The sequence below is a fragment of the Mustelus asterias genome, chromosome 4, assembly GCF_964213995.1.
Source record: "Mustelus asterias chromosome 4, sMusAst1.hap1.1, whole genome shotgun sequence".
NCBI lineage: Eukaryota > Metazoa > Chordata > Chondrichthyes > Carcharhiniformes > Triakidae > Mustelus > Mustelus asterias.
The window spans coordinates 65,217,466-65,227,512 of NC_135804.1; positions in this window are offsets into that span (position 1 = coordinate 65,217,466).

Sequence of the window (10,047 nt, forward strand, 5' to 3'; positions counted from 1 at the left end):
TGCCAAGCAGGTGGAGAGAGTGAGACCGAGAGATTAACAGCCACAACCCGGAGGATCTCAGGAATGTGGTGGTTGGGGGCAGACAACTCCTTATATAATCCAGACTCAGAATGGGATAATCACAAGACCAATTGTAAATGATACAAGGAGGCAGGGAGTTACAATAATACTAAGAGACGATAGGGAATGAAATCACAAGGTATGAAAACAAATATTGGAATGATGTGAACACAGGTAACAATCTGTGACTTGTGCTGGAAAAGGCCCCAATAGTTTTGGTTAAGTAATTAAGTAACCTGTGTCCTCAACCTGTCCTTTAAATACATGATAGATAAAGTAGATAATAACTAGTGCTCCTTTCAACTATTGCCATATATTCCAAACTATGTTTGCCCAACAACCACTCAATTAAAGACTGGTATTTGTGAAACACTATCATGTTCAAGGTGTCCCAAAATAGTTCATAATCACTAATTGAGGTTTTAAATTTGTTTTTGTGATATGGGAGTGAAAGTGGTGAGGCCAGCATTGATTACTCATCCCCAATTGCCCTTGAGAAGGTGGTGGTAAGCTGCCTTCTTGAACCTTTGCAATCTAAAAGAATATAGAAAATAAGAGCTGGAGGAGACGATTTTTCCTTTTGAGCCTGCTCCAGCATTCATTTTGATCATGGCTGACCATGCGACTCAATTACCCGATCCCTTCTTCCCTCATATCCTTTGATCCCCGTTTGGCCTAAGAGCGATATCCAAGTCCTTCTTGGAAAACATACATGCTTTGACCTCAACTGCTTTCTGTGGTAGCAAATTCCACAGGCTTCCCACTTTCTGGGCAAAGAATATCTCATTTCAGTTGAGAAAGGTTTACCCCATACCCTTAACCAATGACCCTTGGTTCTGGACGCCCCCACCATCAGGAACATCGTTTCTGCATCCTGCACACTGAAGCATCTCTGCATCCCCTCACAGTTCACCCTCCCACGCAGCTTTGTGTCATCTGCAAATTGAGATATTACATTTAATTCCCTCATCTAAATTATTAACATTGTGAAAGCTGGGGTTCTAGCACTGTCAAAAACAATACAGCACAGAAACAGGCCTTTCTGCCCACCAAGTCTGTGCTGACAGAGATGCCCCTCATTTTTTTGCTTCTAAGTGATCCATATCCCTCTACTCCCTGCCAATTCATGTATCTATTGAGATGCCTCTTGAATGTTATAGAATTTGCTTCCACCACCTCCTCTGGCAGCACGTTCCAGACTTTACCACCTTCAGTGAAAAACGTGCCCCTTATATCTCAAATTTTCTGCCTCTCACTTTCGACCTATGCCCGAGTAATTGATTCTTCGACACTGGAAAAAAGACTGACGATCCACACCTGTCATAATCTTGTAAACCTCTATCAGGTCCCCCCTCAACCATCTTCCAATGAAAACAATCCAAGTTTGTTCACCCTTTCTTCATAGTCCATATAGTCCAAACCAGGCAACATCCTGGTAAATCTCTTCTGCACCCTTTCCAATGAATCAACATCCTTCCAGTAGAGTGGCGACCAGAATTATACACAATCCCTGTGGTACCCTACTAGTCACTGCCTGCCATTTATTCCTACTGTTTCCTGTCTGCCAACCAGTTTTCTATCCATCTCAATACACTATCCCCAATCTCATGCACTTTAATTTTACAGTCTAATGTCTTGTGTGACTTTTGTCAGAAGCATTCTGAAAGCCCAAACAAAGTGCATCAACTGGGTCCCCCTCATCAACTCTACTAGTTACATCCGCGAAGAATTCCAGTAGATTTGACAAGCATGATTTCCCTTTCGTAAACCCATGCTGACCAATTCTACTACTGTTTTCCAAGTGCTCCGCTATAAAACCTTTGATAATGGACTCTAGAATATCAGGCTGACTAGTCTATAACTCCGTTTTCTCTATCTCCCTTTTTAAGTAGGGTTACATTAGCTACCCACCAATCTGTACGAACTGTTCCAGAGTCTAGAATCTTGGAAGATGACCACCAATGCATTCACTATTTCCAGGGCCACATCCTTAAATACTCTGGGATGTAGATTATCAGGCTGTAGTGGGGGATTTCTCTGTTGGTGGCCTGATTCTCTTGAAAACTTAGAATTAAATTCACAAAGGCAATACTTTTCTATTTTAAGACGTGAATAAAAATTTATTTTAACATAAAGGACATAGAAGACAAACGAGACGTTAACCTCGGCCGCGGGAGTCCTTCGAAGAGTCAAATAGCCCCAGTTGGTGCTAACAACCTCTCCAAAGATCTGAAGCACTGAGCCAAAATTCATTACAATTATATTTCTGACATCTAAGGTGGTACTCCTAATTAGCTGAGACTTGATTTCATTTCATGTTAACATGTCAGTTATGACATGATGGATACCTCGGCCAATTACAAAACACTGCTTGACTTAATGATCTGTCATTTGCTCACCCAAAAACTGGATACCCACCTCCTGTCGCTAAGTCTCTCTAAGGATGCCCACCATTCAAATACCTTTCCCAGTGTCGGTGCTTTGCCAAGACAACCAACCATATCAGCCCTGGACCCTTGGACTAATTTTTCCTTATGCCTGGAGAATAGAGCCTTTCAATTTGATATTAAATGTTTCAGCATTTGTCCTGAGTTTGAAACTTCATTATATTTCTGCTGACTAAATGACTGTCGGTTATGAACTTTTATAGTCTCTGCAGTGTTTGTATCTATTGACTGTGGCGAACATTTCATGGTTTAAACTTAATTCATAGTAATATACTGTGATCATTCAATATGAATATAGATTCTTAACATTAAGATCATCTTTCATTCCTTTCAATAGTGTTTAGCATTAACAAATGAGCAAATTGTTATTATCTTGGTAGGTGCAAGTCATTTTAACTCTCTCCTTCCCAACTGTTACTAAACCTATGAATCGGTTTATTAATCCCAAATCACCTTCATCACAGGCCTTGGGGATTATTTAGCTAGCCTTCAATCCCATCAATTTTCTACTGATACAGATTTCCTGCATCTCACTAAACCGTGTTCTCCAACATTTCTGATATGAAATTTGTGTCTTCCTTTGTGAAGACAGAACCATATTATGTATTTAGTTGGTCAGCCATTTCTTTATTCCCCATTATAAATTCACTCATTTCTGAGTGAAAGGGACCCACATTTGTCTTCACTAATCTTTTTCTCTCCACATACCTATATAAACTTTTATAGTCCGTTTTTATGTTCCCTGCAATCTTACTCATACTCTATTTTCCCCATCTTAATCTATCCATTGGTGCTTCTAATTCTAAATTGCTCCCAAACCTCTGGTCTGTTGTATTTTCTGGCTCATTTGTACGCCTTTTCCTTGGATCTAATACTAGCTCTAATTTCCCTGTCAGCCATGGTTTGGCCACCTTTCCCATTTTACGTTTGTACCAGACAGGAATGAACAATTGTTACAATTTACCTCTGCACTCTGAATGTTTGCCATGGTCTATCTATTTCATCCCTTTTAAGTAACATTACCCAATCCAAGATAGCCAACTCACACCTCATGCCATTTTAGTCTCATTTAAGATTCAGGTCCCTTGCTTCAGAATCAGTGACATCCTTCTCCATCTTGATGAAAAATTCCAGCATATTATGGTCACTCATCCCCAAGGGGTCTCACAAAACTAGATTACCAATTATTCATTTCTCATTACACAATATCCAGTCTAGGATGGCCTGTCCTCTTGCAACATACATCCTGGATCTCATTTGTGGCCACAGAAACATCTATTACCCTTACAATTGAATTCCCTGCAACAATTACATTCCCACACTTTTTACTCTTTGTGCAGTAGAGTTAACTGTGGTGCAATGAATATAGCTGATCCCCCCCACACCCACCTGACCCCCCCCACCCCACTCCACACACCCCCCCACCCTACGCCACCCACCCCCCACCCCACTCGACTCCCCCACCCCCCCTCACTACCCCCAACCCCCCCCCCCCCACAGGAGTTCCAGGATTTTGACTCAGCAACGTTAAAGGAATGGCGATATATTTCCAAGTCAGTATGGTGTGTTGGCTTGGAGGGAAACCTGCAGGTGGTGTTGTTCCCATGTGTCTGTTGCCCTCCTCCTTTTTGATGGTAGCAATCAGAGGTTTGTAAGTTGCTGTCAAAGGCACCTTGTTGAGTTGCTGCAATGCATCTTGCAGATGGCACACGCTGCTGGAATTGTGCATCAATGGTGGAAGGAGTGAATGTTTAAGGTTGTGGGTGGGTTGCCAAAGAAGTGGCATGGTGACACAGTGGTTAGCACTGCTGCCTCACAGCGCCAGAGACCTGGGTTCGATTCCCGGTTTGGGTCACTGTCTGCATGGAGTTTGCACATCCTCCCCCTATCTGCATGAGTTTCCTCTGGGTGCTCCCGTTTCCTCCCACAGTCTGAAAGACGTGCTGGTTAGGTGCATTGACCTGAACAGGCGGCGAAGTGTGGTGACTAGAGGAATTTCACAGTAACTTCATTGCAGTGTTTTATGTAAGATTTACTTGTGACTAATAAATAAACTTTAAAGCAGGCTGCTTTTTCCCGGATTACTTTTTTTTTGATTTGATTTATTATTGTCACATATATTAGAATGCAGTGAGAAGTATTGTTTCTTGCGCGCTATACAGAGCATACTGTACATTGAGAAGGAAAGGAGAGGATGCAGAATGTAGCGTTATAGTCATAATTAGGTTGGTTTCCTGAGTGTTGTTGGAGGTTCACGGACCCAGGCAGGTGGAGGGCATTGCCTCACATTCCTGATTTGTGCCTTGGATTGGTGGACAGGCTTTGGGGAGTCAGGAGGTGAATTACTCTCCACAGAATTCCCAGCCTCTGACCTGCTCTTATAACCACAGTATTTATATGACTGTCCCTATTTAAAGTTCTGGTCAATGGTAACCCCCAGGATAGAACATAGAACATAGAACAGTACAGCACAGAACAGGCCCTTCGGCCCACGATGTTGTGCTGAGCTTTATCTGAAACCAAGATCAAGCTATCCCACTCCCTATCATCCTGGTGTGCTCCATGTGCCTATCCAATAACCGCTTAAATGTTCCTAAAGTGTCTGACTCCACTATCACTGCAGGCAGTCCATTCCACACCCCAACCACTCTCTGCGTAAAGAACCTACCTCTGATATCCTTCCTATATCTCCCACCACGAATCCTATAGTTATGCCCCCTTGTAATAGCTCCATCCACCCGAGGAAATAGTCTTTAATGTTGACAGTGGGGAATTTAACACTACAATGCTGTTGAATATTATGGGGAGATGTTTAGATTCTCTCTTGTTTGTGGTGGTCGGTTGCCTGGCACTTGTGTGGAGTGAATGTTATTCACCACTTAGCAGCCAAAGCATGAATGTTGTCCTGCTCTAGCTCCACAGAGGCAGAGACTGCATCATTATTTGAAGAGTTGCAAATGGTACTGCAAACTTTGCAATCATTATCGAAATACCACTTCTGACCTAATGAAGGAGGGAAGATCATTGATGAAGCAGCTGAAGAGGTTGGGACTCTGCCAAGACCCTGAAGAACTCCTGCAACAAATTCTTGAACTTGAGATGATTGATCTTCAACAAATAAGCAGCCTTCCTTAATATACAAAGAGAGAGTTTCCCCCGACTCCCATTCAAACTCGGGAGTTTCCCCCGACTCCCTCCTGACTGTATACCACTGTGCCACCACATCTGGTGGGTCTCCAGATGTTAGTGAAGATAAACTTGTAGAGTCAACTGGGCAAGTTGTGCCCTTGTTTTGTCTGGTGCCTAGCTTGGTGTTGAGTAATCTGCCAGTTGTAATTTTGTTCAACTTTCTCGTAAGGGTTAGATGCAGCTGAGTGGCTTGCTAGGGCACTTAACAGCACAGTTAAGAATTAACAACATTGCTGGAGTCATATGTAGGTCAGGCCGGATCTGGGCCACAAATTTCCTCCCCTAAAGGACATTAGTGACAATCCAATGGTTTCATGATTATCATTACTGAGACTAATATGTTATTCCAGATTTATTTAATGAATTGAATTCAAATTCACCAACTCCCTTGTTGGAATTTTATCTCATATTCCTGGGCCATTTGTCCAGGCCTTAGGATTACTAGTCAAATAACATAATTGCTCTGCTGATGTACCCTGCAAAAATAGCCAATAATACTAATAAGGACAATTTGTCAATGAACACATTCAGTAATCATAAAGAAAAAGATCCTCTGGGAAACAGTGATCATTAGACAATTAAATGAAAAGATGTTGTTACTTTAGAAATTAATCTACAGGCACCCGGTGTGGAGGACCTCCTCGTGAACCTGCTCCTGGGCCTGACCAAGCTTGCCATAAACTTCCTTCTGCACTGTAGGGATTCTATGATTCTATTCTATGATTCTAACCAGATCCAGGTAGTGCACAACAGAGACGGTTGTCTGACCTGACTACCCACCTACCATGACTACATTTGCAGCCGAGTGTCCCTGGAGAAGGAGCATGCGGTGTCCACGGGCACCATTGAGACCTTCTCCACCCGTTGGACGCCACAATGATTGGAGTGTATTATTGACCTTTTTAATCACCTTTTGATTTAATGATTTAAGATTCATTTTTGTTCTTTTTTTTGCTTCAGGCGGTTCCCCTTCATGCTTTATCCTTCAGTTTGTTTAATTTCGTTTATTTGTTTTGCCGAAAATAGTGGCAGGGATTAGTGTGTTTACATCACGGTCGTCGTTTTACTTTGCATTCTGCAATAGACAACGTTCCTTTCCAGTTGGACTACTTATTCCTAACCCTTCTGGAATTGTAAACTAAGGGAGGGATCTACTGGGATTGTAGTCTGGGGAAAGGTCTATAGGGACAGTAGATTGGTGGAGGAGTTATTGGGACAGTAGACGGGGGAGGGGTCTATTGGGATTGTAGACTGGGGGAAGGGTCTATTTGGATTGTAGACTGGGGGAGAAGTCTACTGGGATTGTAGACTGGGGGAGTTATCGTTTGGCATTTCAGATGGGAAAAGAGTCTATTGGGATTTGTTGTACCTGTTAATTCTCAGATAATTTCAACCAGTTTACTTACTCCAAGGTTTTACCCCGGTGCCCTTATTTGCAAGATGGACAAACACAAGTCAAGGTTCAACAAATTTATTAATAATAACACTATTAACTCTTAAATTACCCACATAAAACAAGAGGATACCCCAGCAGATTCAAGTATACTACCCGTAAAGATGGTTTGGTTGAACTGCAGGTCCGATTCTCTGAGTCCCTCTGGTCTGTTGTCACGAAGGTGGGACTCGATGGCCGCTTCTTCCTTCCTTCCTTCTCTGGTCAGTCTTCCGAATGGTCACGGCCGCCTCCCTTATCGAGTCTTTGCTCCTGTGTGACTCGAAGTGTGTCCCTTTATCCCCCAGCCTGCTTGCCTTTCCAGAAACTTCTCTGGCTTCCGGCCAATGAGGTCCCAGGAGGGGGTTCCAATACCCAGTGGGTTTCTTGATGTCTGCCTGACAGGACACCAGGGTCCGGCCCCCAGGTGTCCCATCTCCATGTTGTTGAACTTGTTATCTTAGAAATCTTAGAAACCCTACAGCACAGAAAGAGGCCATTCGGCCCATCGAGTCTGCACCGACCACAATCCCACCCAGGCCCTACCCCCATATCCCTACATATTTACCCACTAATCTACGCATCCCGGGACACTAAGGGGCAATTTTAGCATGGCCAATCAACCTAACCCGCACATCTTTGGACTGTGGGAGGAAACCGGAGCACCCGGAGGAAACCCACGCAGACACGAGGAGAATGTGCAAACTCCACACAGACAGTGACCCAAGCCAGGAATCGAACCCGTGCGCCCCAGAAAGAAAGAGTTCCTGTAGATACCTTATCTGATAAGGTATCTACAGGAACTCTTGGTGACAGAAAATCTGGCTCAATCTGCGCTTCTAACAATAGGCCGGTGCATTTCAATGAGGTGCCATGATCTCCTGCTAAGTCTCAAGTAGAGTGTAACGACCTTTGATGGGTGGTTGATGGGTCAGGCCCAGACACGCTTGTGTATTGTACAATTGGCCTGCCTGAGGTGTGACTGTGTTTGATTTCAATATGCCCAATTCTTTAATTTAGGATATCCAATTTTGTCAGCCTTAAAACTAGGCCCTGTTTATATCACCACAGATTGTAGACTGGGGGAGGGGCTTTTGGGATTGTGGACTGGGGGAGGAGTCTATTGGAGGGTAAATTGGGGGAGGGGCCTATTGGGATAATAGACTGGGGGAGAGGCCTATTGGGATAATAGACTGGGGGAGAGGCCTATTGGGATAATAGACTGGGGGAGAGGCCTATTGGGATAATAGACTGGGGGAGAGGCCTATTGGAATAATAGACTGGAGGAGAGGCCTATTGGGATAATAGACTGGGGGAGGGGTCTATTGGAATTGCAGACTGGAGGAAGTGTCTATTGGGATTGTAGACTGGAGGAGGGGGGTATTGGGATTGTAGACTGGAGGAAAGGGGGCTCTATTGAGATTGTAGATTTGGAGGGGGGTGGCGGTGCATTGAGGTTATAGATTGGGAGAGAGTCTCATTAAGTACCAAATAAAGTTCAGTTCCGAAGATACACAACCCCATTTGAATGAAGATTATTCTCTTCACATCATTATCCTGAGACTATGTCTCTGAATTCTAGACTCTTCAGCCAGTGGGAATAGCCCCTCCGAAAAAACCCTCTCCAAATCTTATCTATTTTGTTAAGATCTCTTCTCGTTCTTCTGAACTCCAGAGACTACCAGGCATTTAAACTGAAACTCTCCTCAAAGAACAGCTCTCTCATTCCTGGAATCAATTTGGTGAACCTCAGGTGCACCTTCTCCAAGGCAAATACATCTTTCTTTGGGTAAGGAGATCAAAATGGCGCAGAGTATTCCTGGTGTGGTCTCACCAATGCCCTGTATTATTGGAAAATCATAACTAAAGCATTTACCATTCCTGTTATTATCTATTTACATCCCTAGAATGTAGGCCATCAGGCACTGGGGATTTGTCAATTTTAATCGCACTTGTTTTGCCAGGACTATTCCTTCAATAATAACTGCAAATAATTCCTCTCTCTCCTTCGTACTTCAGTTCCCCACCACTTATGCCATGGCATTTTTTGTGTCTTATAATGTAAAGGTAAACACACGAGTCGTGGGACAGGGGAAGCGGAGGGGAACAAGATTGAAAGCGAGATTTAGATCTGGACAAATCAAACGATGGAAGAAATTATATTTTTATGATATATATTTCAAATTTTAATTTATTTTTATGAATTTATATTTTTATGATATATATTTCAAATTTTAAAGTCATAAAAATGGATTAATAAGGTAATAAATGAAATTAAATAAATGGAAATGGAGCAGAGGTGGAGAAGAGAGTTCGTGCTCTGAAGTTGTTGAACTCAGTGTTCAGTCCGGAAGGCTGTAAAGTGCCTAAAGGGAAGATCAGGTGTTGTTCCTCCAGTTTATGTTGGGCTGTACTGGGACATTATAATAGGCCAAGGACGGACACGTGGACAAGTGAGCAGGATAGTGTGTTGAAATGGCAATGACAAGAAGGTCGGGGTCCTGTTTGTGGATAGGAGTGAGTCGTGTGGTTTGACTGGGAGCAAACGTTACTGTTGTCTTTCCCCCAAACTCCTGCTCCCCATGTTTTTATGTTTGAAGAATATATTTCTAGGAATTGCTCATTGAGTGGTAGCTTTCACCTCGAAGGCCAAACCTGTGTGATCCAAGCTGACAGTACATTGCAGGACTGAAGGAAAGTTAAACTGTTGAGTGCTATACCTCAACCCCCTGCAAGGAGCTTGCAGAGGCCCTCGTGCTTCTCACAGGGAGGTCTGGCAGGGGGTCTCCGAGGCCCCGTGAAGCACTCGCTCACGTCCTCTCTCTTGCCCCCTCACAGTGATGCCCCTGGGAGGGATGGGGAAGACCCCAGAAGAGCACATTCCCCCTCACACGAAGCTAAACTCAGCTGTTTTTTTTC